The following is a 24545-nucleotide window of genomic DNA, read 5'->3' as shown; positions in this document are numbered from 1 at the left end:
CTTCAGTCCTGTATCCCCAGTGCTTTGCACATGTTAAATAATCAATAAATATGCTTTGACTAATGATATATAGATCTTTATTGTATAAAAAATGGAAATATCCCTCATAAAGCTGTAATCACTTAAACTGGGCTTTTAACTTTAGCCTCTACCACTGTTAATTGCCTGGTTATTAATAATAAGCCCCTAAATATAGATCTCTGTACATTCATGTGTGTGTAAATAATTGTCCACATGCCATTTAAAATTCTTAGATACTTGCTTTGCACCATTGCTAGTGGTGCTAAACTCTTTTATGAAAAGAGAAAGGAAAGGGTCTTGCCAATTTTATAGTAATATTTACTTAGTGGTTTTCTCCAGGGAGACACATACTTTTCTGACATGCTTTCTTTTGACATACTTTTCAGATACCAAAATGTTCATATTTTTAATTTTCATGGAGAAAATGTAAAGATGAGAATTTTGATCCTTGTTTTATAAATGAAAACCTGAAGACCTAGAAAATCGTGATTTGCTCACGTCAGTGAGAAAGCCCTGTGTCCTCCTGATGCAATGCTGAGATCCTTTTAGAAGTGGTGTGCCAAGTTTCCAAGCATTTATTGTAATTTATGTTTCATGGACCAGTAATCATCCCTTACCCCTGAAATCATCGTGGATTGACAGTACTCCAGGTCTGTTGGGGCCAAGGGAATTAAAGTAATTATGATGTAAACATGCTGGTATTTATGCTAATGCTTGCTAGAAAATACAACCTCGAGAAGGTGAGTTGACTCAAGGCCTTATGACCAGTGTGTTCTCATTAAACGTTTGAAGCTGGCAATGCAAGAAGGCCAGCAAATTTGTAGGAAAAAATAACTTGAAAAAGTTAGCTAAATGGTAGATTTAGAAGTAAAGGAAGGGGTGGAGGAATGTAGAAGGCTGTTTAATTAGGGATAAACTTGTAAGAGTCAATCTAGATTTGTAGGAAATGGGTGGGATTGTTGCTGTACGTTATCACATTCCTTTTACATATCATGGCATTTTGCTTGGTCTGAGGGTATTGTCTCTATGCTTTCTCTAACAGGGTGCTAAGGGAAAATTGATATAGTTCTTTACCATCATGGGTTTCTGTAGGACCTAACCCAGCAGAATTGATGCCATTTAGTAGATGTGCCTGCTAAAGCAGCAAGTAGAAAGAAGACAAATTTGAACCCCATCCTCTATTAGCGACGTGATCTGCAAAAAGTTTCTCTGTTTCTGTGTGCCTTCATTTTCTCTCATCTGCCGTATGGGAAATAATAAATCAACAGGGTTGTTTTGAGGTTCAGATGAGGCAGTTTACGTAACAGTGCTTGGTGAAGCATAGACCTGTATACATGTTATATAAATAACAGGCTTGTGCCACTGTTTGTCACTTGCTGCATTATATCTCACTGCCTTCTTGTTGGAAATAGAATACAATCAAGGCAATCAGCAATTTCAACATCCTTTAATTTAAATAATATGTGATACTATATACAGTTATATATGTATACCGACACACGTACGTATTTGTATGTGTGTGTGTATATATATATACATATATATATTAATATCTGTGTTTCTTTGTTGTTGAAAATCAGGTGCAGCTGACAGTGATTTCTATCATTGGAGTTCTCTCATGATAGCAGATTTGGCTTGAATTAACAGCATTAGCAGAAATTGAGACTGCTTCATCCATTGTGACTGAACAGGGAATAAAATGGTCTAGAGACAAATGGCTTAAACCCTGAGCACTAGCTCAGCTAGGAGGCAGGCAACGAGAAGCAAGCAAGAATCATCTGACTCATACCCTTAGTTTAAGGGAATGAATGCTGGGATCTGAGAAGGAGGACAAGTCAGCAAGGCCCACAGTCAGCTAAGGTGATAATCCTGAAAGAGGTAACACTAGATATGAAGTGAGCTGCATTATGGAAAGCCATTTCAGAGCAAAGAGAGAGGTATCAAGAGCATCTGTTTCAAGACCTTCCATAAGACCATCTGCTGATCACAGCCCCTTAGTTTATATTATCACTGTTGATAGGCTGTCCAGATATTAAAGCAATACTCTTCTTTGGTTATCTTCTACAGCAGTCAAGAAAGCACAGATCAATTGCCAATATCCGATATCCAGGTTTGAATGGCACAGATGAAATTGTCCCCAACCGGTAATACTCAAACCAGAAGTAGTCCTGCCTCTGGGCTATATTCACTTACCTTCACAACACACTGGGAAACCATTCAGGATGATTCCTAAGACAAAGTCCTTCTACTCCACCCTGTCCAGGATCCCTTGGAATTTTCTCTATAGAAAACTTTCCCTAGATTTCTCTTACCATTGACCCTTGAACTCCTGAGGTCTCTGGATACAGAAAATCTGTCACTGCCAGATTCCTTAGCATAATTTCTTACTTAGTTTAGGTAAATAGCCTATCTTTTCTGAAGCCAGTCGTATACCAAGTGGGGGACGATGGGAGCGATCTGCCTGGTGAGGAGGGGTATCTTATCACTGATGTGGTTGAGGATTATCAGTGGACGGTGATGATAAAAGCCAGATATGCTTTTAGGTGGATGTATTACTGCTTTTAAATTCTTTATAGCCGTGCACCCCTTATTGCCTGAACTTTGGAATGCCATCATCTAAACCCAGGAACTTTTGGAACTATTGCTCTAAGGTTGTTTTTGTTTGTTTGTTTTTGCGGGGGAGGGGAGTGGGACATCAAAATGGTGTTCACTGTTCTTTTCTTTCTGAAGAATTTTCTTAAGACATTTAAGCCTGTTCAATTATGCATTCAACAAGGGTTCACGGAGTATTGTTAGATCAAGTACCCGTACTAGATATTAGAAATACGATACTAATAGACAAGCCCTGTTCCATGTCCATCAGCAGCTCAGATATCTAAACATATTCCAGATTCTCCAAAAGCTATTTGTCTATTTGTTCATTTATTTTAAAAACATTTATCAAGTATCTACTATATGCTTTGTACTGTGCTATATATTGGAGATAAGGTTAACAAAGAAATACTTGACTCTGTCTTAATGTAGCTTCCGATCTCCCATGTATGCTTACCTCTCTTATTTATACAAATAGTACACAAATGTAGTCGCCTACTTATTACCTTCGTGATTTTTGCCATATCGGTATATCAGAAGTACTATTATTTTCTTAAGTTTTTTTTTTAAGTTGACTCACACTTAAACTTATAACCACCTTAAAAGGAAACACTTTATCTCTACCACAAGTAGGTAAATGAAAACTCCTATGGCTTGTGAAAAATATAAACACAATACAAACAAGCATGATTAATAAATACTAGCTGAATCTTGTGGTCTGCCAAGACCTATGTTAGTTAAAAGAGAGATTAGCAAAATGAGAGACATACTTTAATCAAAATAAGACTCTTTCCTTGAACTCAGCAGAATTAATTGAAAAGGAATGAACATTGTCATATGTGCCTTGGTGTTATTTCATCCGTGTCCTTATTCTACTTAACACGGTATTATTACCTATAGTAACCACATGACATGCTTTCTAAGGCCCTGTACAAGGCTGTTGGCTCACATATTAGTTCTGTATGGAGAAATCTTTTTGGTTGAAGGCCTTGAATTGCTTAGATAAACTGGGATTATAAACCTAACTCCAATTTATTTTCTCTTCGTTTAGTAAACTTCAGGCAATGCATTTTCACTGCATTTTTAGCTATTTTAATGTCTGTTTTTCTTTTCTTTTTTTTCCTATTTCCTATAGAATGCAGAGCCTTGGATCTCTTGGCCACATATTGACAACCTGGAATCCTGAGGAAGACCAAGACTCCTAACGGTAAGACATGGGTCTTTTGCAATTATGTCTCTTGCACATGTGTATACTGCTATTTGATTTAAGTTTGAACTTGGAAGATTTATTCTTCTTAAGGAAATATCTATCATCTAATATGGATTTGTGCTTCAGTACTAGCACTGGACTAGTGCTAAGTTGTCAGGTTGGGTTAGCTCTTCAGATTGGATTCTTGATTTAGTATAGATCAAAATTCAAGTTTTACCATGATTTTTTAAACCTGCATTGCCAATTTAGAAAGACACAAAAGGAGGAGAATAAAGATAAATAATAGAGGCACTGCTTCAGAGCATACCATTTGAATAATAATCTAGGTCAGTTTGCTGCATGCCATACACCAAACATGCCTTACAGGGGTGTTTCCAAATTTAAATCAATGTCAGGTATTTTCTTTTCACAACCAAATGTATATACTGTAACAGTCATGTCGGACAGGCAGTTGACGGAGCAGGGCACGTTGTGTGGTGTATACAGAGGGAAATACTCCTGATTATGACCAAGTGACACAAGAAGAAGCAATCAAGTACCAAAGAAAGACTGTTAATTGACTGGGAAATGAGACCATTTTGCCTCCTGAATATTTGAGGGAGCAGGATTAGGGCAGTAAGCCGTTCTATTCAAACAGTGACAGTGTTATAGGGTGACTAAGTGAGTATCACGGTAACTGTGAACATCTGTACAGACCCTGGGAGACACTGATAGACTGTTAATAGTGATGGTGTTGAAACCATTGTTGACTCCTGGTACAGTTTTAAGTCTGTTAATCCCTATAAATGGGTCTCCAAGATTCTAGTATTTTTGAAGTTCCCACTCCCATGAAAAAAAGATGGGACTCAGAATATTCAGGATTCCCTTTTCTTCTAAGTAACTTTTTCTTATTTCTTGAATCAGTGCTGATATACTCCTTGCTTAAACTACAACCCATTCAGTCATTCTCTAGTTATTTCCAACCTTCATGTCCTATGCAATATGTAATAAAGACTGCTGCTCTTGTGGACAGGACCTTTCCTAATTTTTATGTCTGCTTTGTCCATGAGGCCCTGTTCCAATGGAAAGGTTAATTCTCAGAAAAAGGCTGGCTTACCATGAGATGGCAGTAGAGAGCAGCCTGACACACAGGCCCAGATTACTTGGTTTGGGGGCCAGGTTGGGGGCTGGGCCTAGTGAGAGGAGCTAGACTACCAAAGTAATCGGCTTTTGACTTTGTTCTTTGTTTCTATCTGGGAGTGCCTCTCTGAAGTAGGTGCTCAGCACAGCTGTTAAGTAAAGTCCTGATAGTAACATCTGAGGTTGAGAAATCAGGAGAAAGGGAGATAGTTCCTGAAATATACCAACCTCAGGTGATCAGAGTTCTGCTGGACTGCCACACACACACACACACACACACACGCACACGCACACACACACACACACACACACACACGTGAAGAAAGAGAAGGGGAGAGAAGAGTAGAGAAGAGACAAGAAAAGAGAAGAAGATAAACATGTTTCATCATTGGAAAGCAAGGCTAACTGAGATCAGCAAGAAGCCAGAAGGCAATTATGACTGATGGGAGCCACTTATGACAGCTCAGCTCTGAGGCCACATGTCTTGGCATTGCCTCTTCCTTCTTTAAAGAGGCCAAAGTGCCACTATACTAGACACTAGGGTGGGTTCTAACATCCTGTGCATTCTCTTATCCCCTATTGTACAGAGAAACCAGAAAATGTTAAAGATGGTTGGCATTTTCAAAAACTGCAGCCCAGGAGGTGTCATGCCTTGACCAAGGTCACTTAGTTAACTAGTGGCAGTATTAGGTTTAGAAATTCATTTGTCCTAATTGTCAATAGCCTATCCTTTCCAAATCAGAAGAGCTGGGGAAATTTGATATTTTCTCCCAAACTTAAAACACATTAAATGAGTCTGAAATTCGGTCATTTTCATTTTCCTTAATTACAGTTTTTGTCTATGGGACAAAATTTGGGCCACAAGGGCGTATGCGGTATCATCTGATTGTCTAGTAAGTTAACATGGTAATTGATAAATGTGCCACAGGATCTCTCAGAAATCTTATCCTTAGAAGTTACCTCAGTAATCATATATTGCTCTTCTAGCTGTTATTTTTTTCTAAGCAGAAAGCCTGAAATAGGAGGACAGATGGTGTATTTTTCTGTGGTCCAACTTTTCTTATCTTCAAAGAAAATCTTTTATAAAAACCCAATATGCAAAGCAGGTAAAGTAAGTTTGGAAGAGGTAATGAGAATGCTTGAAGAGAGTGGTACCTGCTTCCCAATCATGCAATCCTACTCCATCCAAAATGGCTCCAGGACGGTATTGGAGGAATATGAATGCCTAGATGTAGTAGAAGAAAAGGAGCTTTGTGGCCAAAGACACTTGCAGTCAAATCTTGCCTGCATCTTTTATAATCTGTGTGACACTGATCTTGTTACTTGATTTCCCCCTGAGCTTCATCTTCCTCATCTGAAAAGTATGAGTAACATCAATATAATAAAGTTGTATTGAAGATTAAATGAGACATATATATACAAAGGAGTGCTGGGCGAAGAATGGATTTTAAATTGTTGATGCTGGAAAATGTTGATTTGATGATTGGAACTGGTTTCTGCAGTCTAAGTTAGAAGGTCATTCACTTCTAGGGTTGAATGTGCTTTTGTTCTGTCAAGAGCTACTTGCCTGGTGGCTAATAGTTATGTAGACATAGAGGGCTGAGAAAGCCATTTTTCTGGAGGAAGAGCTTAAGAGTACATTTTTGCCTTGTCTAGGACCTACATTAGAAACTGTAAGTAAATGGAGTTAGACAGTGCTCTGTTCCCATAAGAATCATGGGAACTTCCTAGGAAGTACAGATTCAGGCAGTACCTCTTCTTTAGGGTCAGCTTGAGAAAAAAATATTTTGCTAATACTGTTGGTGGCCTGGAAAATGGTTAGAAGAGGAGCCAGACAGTCAGTCCTCCATAGAAAGGTATGGTGGTCTCACACCGGCCACACAGCCCTGCAGTACCTGCTACTCACTAGGCCTTCCTCCTTGGCTGCCTCAAAGGTAGCTTTGGTGCCAATCTAAAACCGGCTCTGGAGAAGATTTGTGATTTGTAGAGCCCAGTGGATCCCTGATAATATCAGGCCAAGTTAGAGAATCAGCACCACTTGAGAGAGGTCTATGGCTGGGCTGGGGAAGTTCCTGGGCCAGGAAACACTAAGGCTAACCTTGGAGGAGAACTGCACCACAGGTTCAGTTCAGTAGTCATGCTTGAGTCTGTTGGCACACAGGAATGCAATCTGCAAGAACGGGTGTCTCTAGCTGCTTTCTCACCAAGCCCCCAGGAAGTCTACCTCTGAAACAGAGATCTGGTACCAACATTTATGTCTCTTCATAAAGTATCAAAAATTCTCACGCGTTAGAGAATTGGGGTTAATGCGCAAAAAGAAAGCTTCTCATAAAATAAAACTAATGAAATGTGGCTTTGAACAGATTTCAGAAATACATCTTCCAGCCTGCCTGGGGTCCCTTGGAAGGAAAAGATTTCCTCTGCTTATCAGCAAACTATAGAAAACCATGACTGCACTGCTAGAAACTCACCACTGTCTTTCTTTTTCTTTGACCCAGAAATTCTTTCCTTCCCTTGGTCTCTTAAAACCCCTATTAGTGACCATTCTGTGACAGTGGCTTTGTAATCTCCCAGTTCTGGCTCTTGAGTAGAAAAAAAGGGTTTATTGGCGAGCTCACAGGGTCTGGAAAGGCCGTTCCTTTCCCAGTTGGCTAGGAGAGCCGGAAGCCTGAGAAGGCTGTCCACAGGCTGTCTGGCGAGGGTAAAGGAAGAGGGGAGGAGGAGGCTTAATTCCTAGCTGGCTGGATATTGGAAGGTGGCCTCCTTTCCCTTTGGCACATGAGGGGGAATAGAAGGCCAAGAATCCTGGCTTAGTTCCTGTCAGCTTGTTGCCTTGTTTGTGGGCTTGTGGAGTGAACTGAGTCTGGAAGAAGCCTGAGAGCTGCCTGAGACAGGCTTACAACTGAGCCTAGAGGAAGGCAGACCCTCCCTGTCGCCACCGGGGTCAGAATCTCTTAGCCAGAAGCCTCTCTCCTTTCAGTTTAGAGAAGTAGATTGAGGAGTAAATGGCCTAATTAGTTGTGGAATGTTTGCTCAATACATTGGGGATCTTTTCTATTTTCCCATGAAATTACCATAAACATAAATTACAAACACTTTTACTTCTAACATCCCTAACTTAATTGCATGTATCAAAGAGTACATGGCATTAAGTCTTAAACTTTTGAGTATATTTTTGCAGCAACTGTTACATGACTCCAAAGAGTCATCTTAAAATATGATTCTTCTCAAAGGGACTGTGTGACCTCAATGAAATGCTCATTTATGCAACATTACTCTAGTAGGTACTGGCTTTATTAAAACCATTCAGTATCTATGCCAAAGGGCTACAAGCAAGAAGGCGCTAAGTCTTAATAATTTTTGTTTCCCTAGTGCTTAATAGAGTATTTACAGCTTTATTGAAATATAACTGATAGGCAAAAACTGCACATTTTTAATGTATACAGTTTGATAATTTGGGACATATTCAAGCACCTGTGACACTATCACCACAACCAAAGTAATAAAAATATCTGTCACGTCCAAAAGTTATCTTGTGTCACTTTGTTTTTTATTTTCTGTTTTTGTTTTGTGGTAAGAACACTTAACAAGAAATCTACCCTCTTAAATTTTTAAGTGTGCAATACTGTATTGTTAGCAATAGCCACTATGTCGTACAGCAGCTCTGTAGAACTTATTCACCTTGTATGACTATAAATTTATACCCATTGAACAATTGCCTATTTCCTCCCCCCATCCCCTGGCAGCCACCATTCTATTTTCTTCTTCTATAAATTTGACTATGATAACTACCTCATGTAAGTGGAATCATGCAGTATCTGTCATTCTGTTACTGGCTTATTCCACTTAGCATAATCTCTTCCAGGTCCATCCACAGTATTACAAATGGTAAGATTTCTTTCTTTTTAAGGGCTGAATAATATTCCAGTGTGTGAATATACCACATTCTCTATACCCATTCATCTGTTGATGAACATTTAGGTTGCTCCCATATCTTGGCTATTGTAAATAATGCTTCAGTGAACAAGGGAGTGAAATAATCTTTTTGCGATCTTGAGTTCAGTTCTTTTGGTTGTATACCTAGATGTGGGATTGCTGGGTCATATCATAGTTCTATTTTTAATTTTTTGAGGAAACTCCATAATGTTTTTCACAGCAGCTGCTCCATTTTACATTCCCACCAAAAGTGAACAAGGGTTCCAATTTCTCCAAAACCTCACCAACACCTGTTATTTATTTATTTGTTTGTTTATTTATTTTTGATGACACCCATTCTAACAGGTGTGAAGCGATATCTCATTGTGTTTTTGATGTGCATTTCCCTGATGATTAGTAATCTTGAGCACCTTTCCATATATCGGTTGGCCATTTGTATGTCTTCTTTGGAGAAATGTCTATGCAAATCCTTTGCCCATTTTCTAATTGGGTGATTTTTTGCTTGTTTGTTTGTTTTGTTTTTTTGTTTGCTATTGAGTTGTAGGAGTTCCTTATGTATTTTGGAAATTAATCTTTGTCAGATATATGGCTTGCAATTATTTTTTTCCTGTTCTATAAGGTGACTTTTCACTCTGTTGATTGTTACATTTGCTGCATAGAAGTTTCTCAGTTTGATGTAGTTTATGTTTGTTTATTTTTGCTTTTGTTGCCTATGCTTCTGGTCATATCCAAAAAATCAATGCCAAGACCAGTGCCATGAAGCTTTTTTCCTATGTTTGTTCTAAGAGTTTTATAGTTTCGGGTCATACATTTAAGTCTTTAATCCATTTTGAGTTTATTTTTAAGTATGGTGTAATATAAGGGTCCAATTTCATTCTTTTGTATGCAGATATCCAGTTTTTCCAACACAATTTATTGATGAGACTTTTCTTTCCCCATTGTGTTTTCTTGTTTCCCTTGTCAAAAATCGGTTGACCACATATTTGTGGTTTCTTTCTGAACTCTGTTCTGTTCCGTTGAATCTTTATATCTGTATTTATACAAGTACCATACTGTTTTAATTACTAAAGCTTTGCAATATATTTTGAAATCAGGACGTGATACCTCCAGCTTTATTCTTTCTATTAAAATTGCTTTGGCTATTCTGGGTCTTTTGTGGTTCTATATGAATTTTAGGATTGTTTTTTCTTATTTATGTAAAAAGTGCCATTGGGATTTTGATAGGAATAGCATTTAATCTGTAGATTGCTTTGGGGAGTGTGGACATTTTAACAATACTTTAATAGAGTATTGAGGGAAAGACAGTAATGCTCAGCAAATATTCCCTTTGTTCCCCTATATTTCTTGATCCTTTTGCAATTAGTCAGGGTGCTGTGACCATGAGTGGAAGTGATGAGTGTGTCACTTCCAGACTGAGGAAATGAAAGCACATATACAGTTTTTCATGATTTTATGGTATGATTTTATGGCAATCAAGGAGACACGTGTTCTAGATGATATAGCTACAGGATGATGGAGTGTCCATCAACTAGGATCCCTGAGTGACTATGTGGATAGAGTCTCTACTGACCCCACACTGGACATAAAATATGAGCAAGAAATAGGATTTTGTCATTTTAAGTCACTGAGATTTGGGGGTCAGTTTGTGACTTGCATAATGGAGCTTGTCCTGACTAATACAAGTACCAAGCCAGTAGTGAGCACTTCCCTCAAGTTGTTCACAGTGATGCTACTAAATGATGGGGCTCTAGTGGTCTAGTGAGAGTTTGTGCAGAGTATGGTAGAACAAAGAGAATTGTTGGGGGGAAGACCTGTACCACAGAAGAGGTGACATTTATCCTAGGTCGTGAAGGGAGACCTGGGCATGTTCCAAGCAGAGGAGATAGGTAGGGCATTCTAAGCAAAGGCAGATAGAAAAAGGTTCTACATTTGAGATCTTGACACTTTATTCATTCATTCATTTGGCTCTACTCTCAAGACTGGTGATTAGTTTAAACATAGATTTCACAGAGGAATTGGTAGAGAAATGAACTATAAAAGTTATTAAAATCAGGTTGGGAGAGGCTTTATCTCATTCCATTTATGGAGAATTCTAAATGATGTTTACAACCTTTAAATGTAAGCTTTTATTTGATGAAAGGAGATGGACTTAATTATTATACTCATTTTATGTATGTGAAGAATCTGAGAATTTGATACACATTATTTTCTTTTTTTTAATTTTAATTTTTTATTTTATTTTTGGGGGGACTCCATTGGGTCTTTGTTGCTGCGCGTGGGCTTTCTCTAGTTGCGAGCAGGGGCTACTCTTCGTTACCGTGTGTGGGCTTCTCGTTGCAGTGACTTCTCTTGTTGCAGAGGGCGGCTCTAGGCACGCAGGCTTCAGTAGTTGTGGCTCACAGGCTTAGCTGTTCCGCGGCATGTGGGATCTTACCAGACCAGGTCTCGAACCTGTGTTCCCTGCATTGGCAGGCAGAGTCTTAACCACTTTGCCACCAGGGAAGTCCAATACACATTATTTTCAAGTTCAATTAAACGTAAATCAATGGTGGAGCTTAGAAACTGTTTGAGTTAGGTACTATTTCTTCCACCTATCTATTACCCTATCTACAACCTTTCCCATGCTCCTGTCTCCCCCAAAAACTAAACAAACAAAACAAAACAAAACAAAAAATCCCCCAAACCTGAAGTCATTTTAGAAACAAACTCTGGGAACAGGGATGGAGGAAGTGTGGACATAGACTAGAGCTAACGTGCTCAAGCAAACCGTCTGACCTAATTCAGTCAGTTGTTTAATTTTTTGTCCATGAACTCATCCCATTTACCCCATCCTAAGACAACTCCTGCTCCATTTCTCAGATTTTTTCCCTAACTCCAGTTGATTTATTTTCCTAGCACACTCTCACTTCCCTCCTTTACCAAGAGGCCTTGGGCAGATGATTTCTTTAGGTACAAATCTATCTTTCATCCAAAAAGATGTTGGCACTCAAAGAAGGAGGAGACAGTACTACTAAGCAGTCTTGTAGAAAGATCATATTGTATGATTAAAGGCTCATGGTGTGGGAACAATGTAGATGAATCAGAAAACTGACGTTTCATAAAGTGGAATATATTTTATTTTCCCTAATTCATTTAACCAAAATTTACTGACTAGATTCACAAACTATATATGCCCCAAATTTCAGGAAAATATATCATTTTTTGGAATTAATTATAGTGTTTGGGTTTTTATTTCTGCAAAAAGATGCATGTTTTCAAATACTACATGAACTCCTGCAGGAAGCAGCAGGTAAATTATGTTATCAGTCCTAATAACCTGGGTAGAGTATCCAATAAGGAACACCTGGGCGCTAATGACACCACCTTTTTGAGTTCACCTGGATGGGTAACTCATTTAAATTGCTTTTCCATAGCTACAGAGAGACCACAGTCTCAGCCCTGGCCAGCCTCGTCTCAAGTGTTGCCATTAGTCTACAGCAGAGAAAGATCACGAATGACCTAGCATAACCCATTTTCACCACGAGAAAAACACTCAAATCACAAATTATAGTAATTAGGGATTAACATCATCATTTTATATTTGGAGAAGAGCATATTGCTATCATTATGAAAAAATTTAGTCTATTTAATGCTTTAATAAGCAAGCGAATTCTGCTGGAAGGATGTAAACAGTCACAGAATTCAGTATTTTTACTAATGATTTTTGTGTGTGGATGGAATGATGCAGCGAGGAGCATCTAACTAACTGTTCTCTATACATTTCATTTTTCTCAAGCTTGCCGTTGGCTTCATTGATGAAGCTGACCAAAAGATAAAACCAGAGAAACTGTTTTTGTACTAGATACCGTGTTGTAATCTAGTAAACTGTGGGAGAGAGAACATTGTCTTAGTCTCCTCTTAGTTCAGCTCTTTCGATGTAAATGCCCAATCAGGTGCTCATAAAACTGAAATTATGACCTTCATTTTCTGTGGCTTGAAGTTAGAGCAAAAGTGTTCCATCAATAAAATCTTCAGTGGTTTTTCGATCCTCATTATATCACCCAGCAGTTCTCTCCTTGAGTTGAGATAATAGCAGCAATTAGGCAGCTTTTATTTCTCAACCCCTTTTAACTTTTGCTGTCTTATAAATGAGCACACTGCATATATACGTACCCGCTATAGAAAGAAAGCTGGCCAGTGTCAGAAGCGGGGTAAAAACAATTAGCCCATTCATGAATTATTCTTTATTTTTCACTTTAGCCCCAAAGGTTAAATGTGAATGTGCTTAGTTGCCTCACTTTCTATTTTGACCACATGTGAAAGCTTTGATGCAGTTCTGCAGAGAGTAAGAAAAGTGAGATTTGTGAAAACTCAAACACACTTGCATTTATTAATGGTCAGTAATGGCATGTAATTAAAGTAATTACAGGAAGGCAAACAGACAATTAACTTGTTGGAAGTGTCAAGGAAGGGCAATAACAGAGTTTAAAGTTCTTGTCTGTCTGGTTCATCTTTAAGTCCCACAAATATCATAAAGAAAGAGTGATGCTAACCAGGAGGATTGGACTAATACCAGACCTCTGTGAAGCCACCATGGAGCCTGTAACGGAAAAGCCAAGGGCCAAGGGCAATATACTGGGGTAGTGTGGGATGGAAGGAAGGGAAGTAGAACCAAAACAGGCTTTGGGAATGAGCGTGGCTTTATCAGAGCTTTGGCAAAGATTAACTACAGCAGATGGCAAACAAAGAATGATGAACTTCCTTCTCCATCAGTCTTTGTGCTTCAAAATCTGAAACACATCCTTCAGCCCTGATTGGTCTTGGTCAAAAGTCACTTCATGCATATATTAATTTTATATTGCCAAGTGGGTTATAAGCTCTTGGGGGACCAAACTTATTTTAGGAAGCTTCCTCGTGTTCTGCCATGCTGAGCACAGAGCTGAGTGTCATTTGATGAGTCGGAGGGTCCTGAATTGCCCATCCATCGTCTCCATCCCTGGCCTTTTTCTGTATGCCAAGTTAAGTGAGGGGCAGGCATGATGCTGAGAACCCTATCTCAGTTATTGAGACTGGCCTCTTATGAATCCTATATGTAGCCACTGACACAAGAACTCCGCTAACAATACTAATAAGTGTGTACGTATCAGGTATCTTTTATGTACTACACACTTTATTCTTATCTCATCAGAACAACTCTGTGAGGTTGTCTCACAGGAGGTGGGGGGAGTCTGATTTCTATTATGTCTGTGTAAAATAAGTTGAAATTGTAGAGTAGCAACTTGGAAACCGACCTTTGGGATGAGTAAATCAGAAGCTCTTTTATTATTAACTGAATAATTGCTATATAGTAGATCTAGGGGCCATTTGCAGTCAGAGGAGTGCAGGGATAAGAAGACGGCTCCTGCCTCCCTAAATTAACACACCCATCTAGAGACCAATGCAATACTGCAACATTTCTTAAATTCATTATTTTCTTATCATTGTTACTGCACTGACCATGTTCTTTGTTATTTCTCACCTAGAGGAAAGCAATGCTTTCAAAGCCTATTCCTTAATTCCATCTCTTCCTATCTCCAATGTATTTGATGTACTTCTCCTGTGTAATGGGTTTCTCCTATCTAATGGGTAACTCTGATCATGTTGTTCTCCCACTCAAACACCTTCAGTGGTCCTCCGAGGTCTACATGACAAAATCCAATCACCTTATCCTGACAGTCACAATTACCCACAAGCTGGGCCCAACTTGCCTTTTGTAACTGATCCCCTATTACTCTCCTTCAGACATCCTAAATTTCAATTTAAATAGCACTCTTCATGTGTCCTATACATTCCTTGAGCTTTCTTACCTCCATTCCCTGGCTTATGCTACCCCAAATATTTTTCCACCCTGCAATTCTGTCTTTATTTCAAGACCTACCTCATATGTCACACTAATGACACACCCTTACCTAATAATCCCCCACCCCCTTCTACCTCCCAAGGTTCTTATTTGTAGCATTTTAGCTTGTATTTATTTATTTCTAGATACAGCCATCTCCATAATAACACTAACATTCTTGTGGAGGACAAAGTAGACCTTTGTCCTACTTCTGATTCTGTCTTCATAATGAAAACCTAATAACCTAAATAAACACACTTCCCCCAACCCTGCTACCTTCCTCTACCTAGAGAATTTCTGCTTAATTAGGAAGACCCAGTTTGAATACACCTCTTGAAGAAAGACCTTCTTAAACCTTCAAGGCTTGTTCAAGTGCTCTTTTGTGTTTTTTCTTTGTCTTTTATTCATATTTTCATCTTAGATCTAGATCATCAAAATGAAATTATCTAATTATAGGCCTGTCTTCACTATTAGACTCGAAATCCCCCCAAGGAATTATCTAGTATTAAATTACCTGAGCCTTGAGCATCGTAGCTACTATATTGTAGGTGCTCAGTACTTTCCAAATGACTCTTTCAGGGCTCAAATCCATGAAGCTTTCATGATAAGGCTGGAGACAGTAGATGAGGGTACTTTAGATAAGAGTAGAGAGCCCTTTTTGAGGTGAACAGCCACAAAACACTGCCAGTTTTCAGGTCCTAAAATTATGTTCAGCTTGGGATTTGTCATCTTGAACTCCACAGCCGGGCTCACTTACAGCTACAGAGTAACTCTGTGCTCAAGTGCATGAAGAGGGTAAGTACCTTTGGCAGATTTGAAAAGAGTTTGGTTGGATTCTAGAAAGGAGCAAGTGTTTTAAACTCAAGCTTTTTTAGACACCTGAGCTCCAACTATTTGTACTGGGACATTTCCCATGGTTCTTTTTCTCAGCCTGGCTATGACTATTTCCAAGAATCTGAGAATGATGGGTACAAGTCTCCTTTAACCCACAACCACTGTAGTTTCCAGACACCTGGCCCTGAAGTTGGGCCACTGGCAACGCCAGTTACTTCCAACTTGCAAATCCATTGAGCTCCATTGCTGAGTATGTCTGCAGTGCTCCGAGCAAGAGGGGAAAGTGGTATGGCTTAGTCTGTAATCACTGTGGGCTATTTCCCTCAACGCTAAACCCTGACCCTAGTGCTAGGAAGGAACCACAGGTACATGCTATGTATAGGTCAGCCCTGCCTGTTTAAGATATAGGTATGTGTTTATGTACAAAATCATGTCAAAAAAAAAAAAAGTAAAACTCAATGTAGGAGTCCCAAGGAGGGGTAGAGGTGTGACCTGTCAGGTATGTTTAATTATAGAAAACTGCCTAGAAGAAGTCATTTTTCTGAGAGATGAGGGGGAACAGCCGTTTTAGGCGCAGCATGCAGTATGGTGTAAGTAGACTTTGACAGTGCCAAGCAAGACATGCAAGGAAACAGGCAGATCCTGTGGCTAGAGCAAGGATTCTGGGTAGGTAAATCGAAAATTATTAAATCTCTGAGAATGGGGGTTTCAGTAAATGATAAGTCTAGAATTTAATTTAAAGATATGACTTGATGACAACAGGGGACCATTATAAATTATTGAGTGAGGGGAAAGAAACATGGTAAAATATTTTTGAGGAAGATTGGTTTAAAACTTTTATAGTAAATATATTACAGAGGAAAGACCTAAAACTTGGGCACTGTGAAGGAGTTTGCTGCATTAAGTGTATGAGCTGATGAGAGCTTAGACCAGGGATTATATGCCATCATGACCTGCTCCGTGACAGGCATCCATATTCCAAAGCAGAACACTTTCAGAATGGCATCAGAATCCTTCTCAACACAGCTCTCTGGGAAGCCTCTACCAAGCAATTTAAGTTGGCAAGCTAGATGACGCCTAAATGCTATTCCTGTTTTAGACTATGGTATAATATGTGGAAATGACATAACTGGGGCCATTATGTAGGAATGCTAACAGGAATATGTAGGATATGCTAACAGGATGACATGAACATAGAGGATGAGGAAAAATGAGGAACAGGAAATGAATGAAAGTGTAGTAACCTAAGGGACTACAAAGAGTTGTTCTAAGAATGTAATAGAGAAATATGGGAAGAGTTCTTATTTTGATAAGAAAAGGAGATATTCATTAATCCATTAGGTTTAGGTCTATGTGAATGTAATTAACTAGATAAAAATGGCTTCCAAAGAGGATGAGATATAATATTGAGGTTGATAACATTTATTCATTCAACACTTTTAATATATTTTGAGTAATTACTCTGTACCAGGTACATTTTTGGGTGTAGAGATGCATCAGTGAACAAGCCTGGGGCATCAATTCCAACAATAAGGGGGAACAAACAAACATAATAGATACAATAAATAATCATGTAGTTTATAAGAAGGTGATAAATTTAGTAAAAGAAAGAAAAATGTATAGCAGCATAAGAATGATCAGGAATTCAGAGGGTACCGAGGGATGAGGAGTCATTCATTTAGCCTCACCATTTGTCCTACTGTCAGAATATTTGTTAGGTCAACTCCATACGACTTAAGAAATGTTAACAATTACTTTCTAACCTCTGATCATAGAGACTCACTGGCCATAGACCCTTCAGGCTATGGAAACGTGTGCTAGGGCTTTTTAGGAGACAAGAGATTCAATATCTTGACTCATACTAATCTTGTTGCCTTCCACGAAAAGAAAGTCCAGGTAACCTCCAGTGACTGAATAGAGTGGAACATTTGGCCTGTTGCATTTTCTGTGTTGCTTTCATGGATAAATTTATGTTGCAAAGGATGGTGAGGGCAGATTGCCTGATTTTGCCCACCAGAGTCTTAACTGTAATAGTCAGATAGAGTCTATTTAAATTTCTATCAATTGCAATACCTGGAGGAGATTTTAAACCCAGGAGTTTTTGAGGACCATGGAAGGATTTGTTGAGGGATTAAATCTACTCTTTGGAAGGGAACTAAATGTATTTTACTATTCAGTTACCATGAGACTACCTTTACTATGGAATGACCATCAAGAACAGTGGTGTTGAGATTTCCATCTTCATGCCCTTCTCAGTAAGGATTTGTTAAAATCTCTCAACTCTCATAAAAGAGGGATGATATCTATGCTGGCTTACTTTGAACTCTTCTCCTCTTTTGTTGTTCCTGATTGTTGGAGCTTCTTTGGTTTGCTACAAATGCCCTGCCTTGTTTCCGTATACATAGATGTGGGTTTCTTATTTCAGGGTCCTTATTGATAGTTCTAGGCTTCTAATCCGCAGAAGCTTAAAGTTCACTTCACATTGAACCTTTGCAGAGATTTTTGTTTAGGTCACCAAATGCTGGCTGCCTGCTTTACATGTTAGCCTCATAAATGACTTTGGTTTATTTGCCTGGCCCTGCAACTCTTCTCGTGTAGGAGGGCTCCCTCCTCTTTACATTCTTTTTGCCACAGTCAGCATTTTCTCTGCATTTTGGAGCACTCTAAGCACACTCTGGCAGCAGGAAGGGTATTTTCAGTCTCTTTTTGGCAGTAAGAGTCTTCTTTTGCCTGGCACCAAGCTGAAAACATTCCCCATCGTGCAGTGCTTTGACATTGTCTCAGCAGTTGCAGTGCAGAGGTACTTCCTGTGTAGCACTATTAAATATCCCTTCCCCATCAACCGCCCTTCAGGGACATTTCCTGTGTGTAACACTATTGAAATTCCTGCCCCATTAGTAGTAATGCAGGGATGCTTCTGTGGTACTTTTGGGACACATCCTATGTAACATCATTACATCCCTTCCATCGAGAGGGGTGATGCATGGATACTTTTGGTTTTAATTAAATATTTTGTTGCAGTGGCTACACAGCAACTCAGGATCCTTATTGTTTATTTCATTTCTGATATCATTAGAGTTCTTCAGAAGCATATGAAATACTACTACCAGTTAGTTGATGAATCTAATATTTTATTCCCTTGTCAGAGTCATTCAAGCCATGGATATTCAGGCATGGAAATGATGGAATCCAATCAGGTTTAAGACCCCATGTAACATATGAATTCATAATAGCATTCAAGAAGGAAGCAAAACCTATACCATTTATATCTATCTTATACTATTTATATTTTTTCATTCTATTCCTCATTCCTGACAGTCAACAATAAATAAAAATACAATCTAAATCCTATCATTGTCAAGAGAGTAGTCAATTCAAAGAGCAGTTTCAAGTTGTACAGTTGTGGGGAAGGGAGAAGAGAATGTCATGTGATTTCCTGTGGGATAAATCGTGACTCTGATTAGAAAACTTATTTATTAAGCCTTTTCTATTTATTCCCCAAAGACTACAGGGATGGTTGTAGTATATCACACTGGATACACAAATCTTAGGATAATGTAGTTATCTATGAATACTTATGAACATTCAGCCTAGAGAACACACCAACTTGGAATTTGTACGGATATGGCTTTTATGTTATGGGAGATAGAAATTCATCGTGCTCTTAGATGAATGCCATATCTTATCACCATGACTAAACTGAATGAGATTAACTATGTGGTCAAAATCTGAGTCACTCAGACCTGCAAAACAAGCACAAGAGAGATCAATATTTCTAGATCCATGTTAAGGTAATGAGTCACGTTGAGTGAAACCAACCAGCATTTTTTTGGGTCACATCCATGTTTCTTATGGTATCCAGCATGGTCTAATTTTGGAGAAGTGACTAATACGTTGGAAGAAGGAATAAACACAAAATGAACACAATTAGATAAAGACATAACCATACCCCTCAAGAAAAAAAAAAAAATGAAGGTCACCAGGAACAAATACATAGTAAAACATTTTGTACAGAGAGTAAAATACTCTGGCTTAATTACAATTAAACCTATACCAAAGAGGGTCATACAATATTTAACCCTAAGAGAGTTTTGTCAGGCTCAATTGTATTATCTATCCAGCTTTCTAGAACGATGTCATTAAGTTGGGTTAGCTTGACCAGTGTCCAGAACTGGTGTCACATGGAGAAAAACAAAGCAGAAAACCCAAGTGGGCTAGCCTGTAAATCTGTCCTGAGAGTGGCAGATGAGCACAGCACTGAGCCATAGTAGCATCGCAGTCAGGTCCATATTTCATACAGCCCAGACACGTAGCACTGCTCTCTGCTGTGCACCCAATGATGAGCTCTTTCATCAGCCACAGTTAACAAAATAGGAGAAGGCAATATTGTTTTCCAAAAGGAGCCAGAAAGATTCAGTCCACAGGGCCAACAACACTGTTTATTCCAAGTCCACATTATTGGACTGTGTTTGTTTAGCTAATGAAAGAACAGGATAGCCAAAACTCTGCTTTGTAGTGAACTAAAATAGGGCAGTAGGGCCAGGTAAGAGAGTTATGGTTAAATATCCAAAGAATCTAATAAAAGCCAAAGTCTGCTAAAGTTCATCGTTACAGCTAGTGAGAAAATGGGATTGTTGATACTTAATGACCAGGGCTAAGAACTCATTTTTAGTTAAAGCATTAAAAGCAGTATACAAGGCAGAGTTGCAAACAATATCAGGCTATGCAAAGGACAGCTGCAGTCAACGTTCCCACTAATATTTTCCATCCGTGTACTGAGTGATTTTGTAATGTGCAACTGAAGTCAAGAAAATAAACAGATGTGCACCACAGGCAAGAACAACAATGAAAGAACTTGCGTAGATTTTATGAAGATTGCACTTTTGATGTTGATTCTGCTGGTGAGACAGTAGTGTTGGAAAAGGTCTCCTATATGTAAAGTTGTGTTCTATTAAGGAAGATGAAGGTGTTGATATGTCCCAACAACCCAAAACGTTTTGAGCTCTTTATAGTGGATCTGCATCCACTCTGAAACACCCTTCACACATTCCCATCATGAGCTCCAGTGCAAGTTTGCCAGACAGCAGGAAATGCATTACAATGAAGAAAACAGGCTTACCAAAGACTCACATCTGTTATCTTGGCCTCATATGCACCCTGCTGAAACCAGCTTCTCCACCTGGTCAAAGACATGGGAGAGTATAATTATATTATAATGAATTCTTGGCATTGCAAAACTATAACTGAGTTTGTATATTTTATAGGGAGAAGAATTTAGACCAGGAATTTAATTGATGACACCAATGCTAAACCTATACTACTGTTGACTATGAACGGCTTAAAACACCCTTCATGATTTGTCCCTATATGTTTATCTCCTTTGTTAGCCCTGCCATTTCGCAAGCATCCTGCAGTCAACTCATATATGCAATTTGACATTCCCATAACACACCATTATTTTCAATTAAATATTCTTTGTGCAACTACTAAATAGCAGTCATGGACCCTGTTTTTACAGTGGTCCTTGCCCTAAAATCTAATAGGCAAAAGAATATTAAACAAATATACAAATAGATATTTAAATCAAAGTGTGACATTTTTATACAAGTAACACATTAATACCTTCTCTTTTTAAAGACAATCGAACTACACAAATATATAGAGTGAAAAGATAAGTGCCTAGATTAGCCAAGACCTGTTGGGAGTGAAAAATGCCAAATCAAATTAAGGAATTTATTGGTTACATAACTGGGAGATCCAGAGATGGGCTGACCTTAAGGTATAAGCAGTCAGTAAATAACTAGATACAAAGACTCAAATGATCAGCCTCTTTCCCTTTTCGTCTTTCCTGTCTTCTCTCATTTCCTCCTGGCTCAGGAAGGCAGAGATTGGGAACATGTCTTTAGCTAGCTGGAGGTTAATCGTGCTTATATTGGTAGTGGCCCTAGAAAAAAAGAGAATGCTTTCCACTCGCACTGTCCACTTATAAAATTTCAGGGAAGGACCCTGATCGGGTCCTCTTAAGTCCTAAGACCATCTTTACCAATCCCTGTGCAAGAGAATCTGTACTGCAATTGGCATCCCCATAAGAACCTTAGAAGAGAGGGAGAAGAATAGTTCCCTAAAGGAAAGTTGAGGAAATGATTACTGATCAGGTAAAAGCTATAGATGCTCCTTCCTCCAAACCCCACTCCTCTAAAGAGGTCACTGCTGTAAAAATTAGTTTTTGTTTTTCTAGGCCTATGTCCACGCATTTCTAATACATGTAAATATATACATTTATACACACATCTGTGCATAGACATGTGCATATTTGCATACGTGTATATATATGTGTACATATGCACATACATAGATATGTCTATACATGTATGTGTATGTTTACGACTTTCTTAAAAACATAAATTGGATTATAATATACGTATTGTTTTATAATTTTCTTAACTTGGCATTATATATTGGAGACTTTTCCATGTCACAAAAAAATCTTGTATATTTTTCTAGTATTTCTCATAATTTTACCTTCTGTATTTAGCTTTTTCCTTCATCTGAGTTTTGGTGACTGGTTAGAGGCAGGAATCTCTTATCTGTCTCCCCCGAAAGCCACCACCACAAAATTACCAGTCACTTGCCTCAGTACCATTTATTGAAGAGCTCATCCTTTCATGGCTGATTTGAGAGCCTACGTATACTAAATGCTAAATCTCTGATATGTGTGCAACTGTTTCTAGACTTTCTATTCTGTTCTGTTGATATATTTGTACATTCCTCAATCAATCATACTAGTTTTTTTACTTTATTTGTTTCTGTCATTCCTATTCTTGTTATATAAGTAATACATAGTATTCTGTTTGCACATGGTTGAAGGAGTATAGAAATATCTAGAGGAAACATGGAAGACCTTTTTTTTCCCCTCTCATTACTCCCCCTGCCTTCCTCCCAACTGTCAAAAACTGGGAGATATTATTCTCATTTCCTTATGTGTTTCCATATAAACAAGAAGCTATATAGACAATTTTGTTCTTTTTATTAGTATAAATGTGATCATGCTATACATATGATTTCAACTTGCTTTTGTCACTTAACACTCTTGGAGATCTTTTCATATTAGTGCATAATCAGACATTATTTTTTTAAACAACTGCATCGGACTGTATAGTACTATGAGATATTTATCTACTCTTCTTTTTCTGAAGACACTGTTTTAATTAATGCAACTGTGCAGAACTTAATTGTATAGGGCAATAGTAGGGTACTTTTTATTTGAGTACCCTACTATTTTTTTTTACCCTACTTTTTATTTGAGTACCCTACTATTATCAGAGAAGAAGGCCTGAGATCTGAGGAAGAGACGGAGGTAACCAGAGAAAGAGTAGAAGGAAGAGCAGCCACAGCAGAAGCACCAATGTACAAAGAGCCTGAGCTTGAAAAGCACGGCCTGGATGAAATTCTAGAAGGCCTTTGTGCGGAGCATAGTAAGTGAAGCAGGGGAGCGAATGGGGTAAAGACAGATATATAGACAGGGGTCCTATACGGTATCTAAAAGAAGTAACACTTTACTCTAAAGCAGTAGTCACTGAAAGATTTTCAGCATGGAAGTGATATTCTGTAGTGGGTTAAACTGTGGACCCAAAAAAGATATGTCCATGTGCTAAGCCCAGATACCTGTGAATATGACTTTATTTGACAGAAAGGTCTGTACAGACGTAATTACGTGAAGAATCTCAAGATGGGATCATCCTGGATTACTTGGGTGGGCCCTAAGTCCAATGACAAATGTTCTTATAAGAAGAAGAGAACAGGGGAGAAAGGCCATATGAAGATGGAAGCAGAGCTTGAGGTTATGCTGCCACAAGTCAAGGAAGACCTGCAGCCACCAGGAGCTGGAAGAGATGAGAAATGATTCTCCTCTGGAGTCTAGTCTTTGGAGGGTGCACAGTCCTGCCAACATCTTGATTTTAGACTTCTAGTCTCGAGCAGTGAGAGAAAAAACTCTTTTTTTAAGCCACCAAATTTGTGGTGCTTTGTTATGGCAGCCCCAGACACTGACATGCATTGCTTCCTTTATCTTTTTATTTATTCCCTCAGATATTCAACAAATGTCTATTGAAAGTCTTCATTGTATATCAAAATTGTTCGAAGTCCCAGGCATACAACAGGGAATAGGAAACACACAAAAATGTTCCTGCATTTGTAAGCTTATATTCCTTTATAACACATTGGCTGTTAGCGTGGGACCTCGGGGAATTGCAGTCTTTAATGCCTGTCTTTTCTTCACTCTTACCAACTGCCATGTTGGGTTTGATCTTACTTGCAGTTTCTTATGATGGGTTCTTATGTCAGTGGGCCTTTGCATATGTTGATAAAAAATTTCTTTCCTACATTTGTTAAGTAGTAGCTTAGATATTTCCTCAGCTTCTATGAAACTTCCTTAATTGTCCTCAGTAAGTTTTTAACGTCTCTATTACAGCAGGTATAACACTGTTTTGTAATCATTTACCTGTTTGTCTTTCTCACTAGACTTTGAGATGCTTGAGGGAAAGGATTATTTTTGTTTTTATTTTTTTATCCCCAGGGCCTGTCATAACCCATGTTCACAGTGCGTGCTCAGTATGCATTTAATTTATAAAATTTATTCATAAGAGAAATGTCGATAAATACAACTTTGTTAAATTAAAAACTTCTGTTCTCTAAAAGACACTTAAAAAATTGCAAAGCCACAGACTTGTGAGGTGATATTTGTAAAACATACAATTGACAAAGTATTAGTATTCAGTTTATAAAATACTTCAAGAGGCAAATAAGGAAAACAAATGAAACCAAAAATGGATTTAAAAGAACCTCAATAGGCATTTTAGAGAAGAATAAATATATTTGGTCAATAAACATATGAAGATATGCTCAATCTAATTAGTAATCAGAAATGCAAACTTGCAATACCATTTTACACCCTTCAAACTTGAAAAAAGTCTGAGA

General features: G+C 38.4%; 1 protein-coding gene across 9 annotated transcripts in view; it reads left to right on the top strand.

Annotated features, from left to right (window-relative positions):
* Nucleotides 1-24545, top strand: part of SEMA6D (semaphorin 6D) — a 579242-nt gene that overhangs the window by 246817 nt on the left and 307880 nt on the right. For all 9 annotated transcript variants that reach the window (XM_060294307.1, XM_060294311.1, XM_060294309.1 and 6 more), the window contains exon 3: nucleotides 3749-3820. The gene's annotated coding sequence lies outside the window, so the exon portion shown is untranslated. The remainder of the gene's footprint in view (nucleotides 1-3748; nucleotides 3821-24545) is intronic.

Source organism: Globicephala melas, chromosome 2 (assembly GCF_963455315.2).
Source record: "Globicephala melas chromosome 2, mGloMel1.2, whole genome shotgun sequence".
Classification (NCBI taxonomy): Eukaryota; Metazoa; Chordata; class Mammalia; order Artiodactyla; family Delphinidae; genus Globicephala; species Globicephala melas.
Note: the sequence above shows the minus strand (reverse complement) of the source record. Positions and strands in the feature narration are given on the sequence as shown.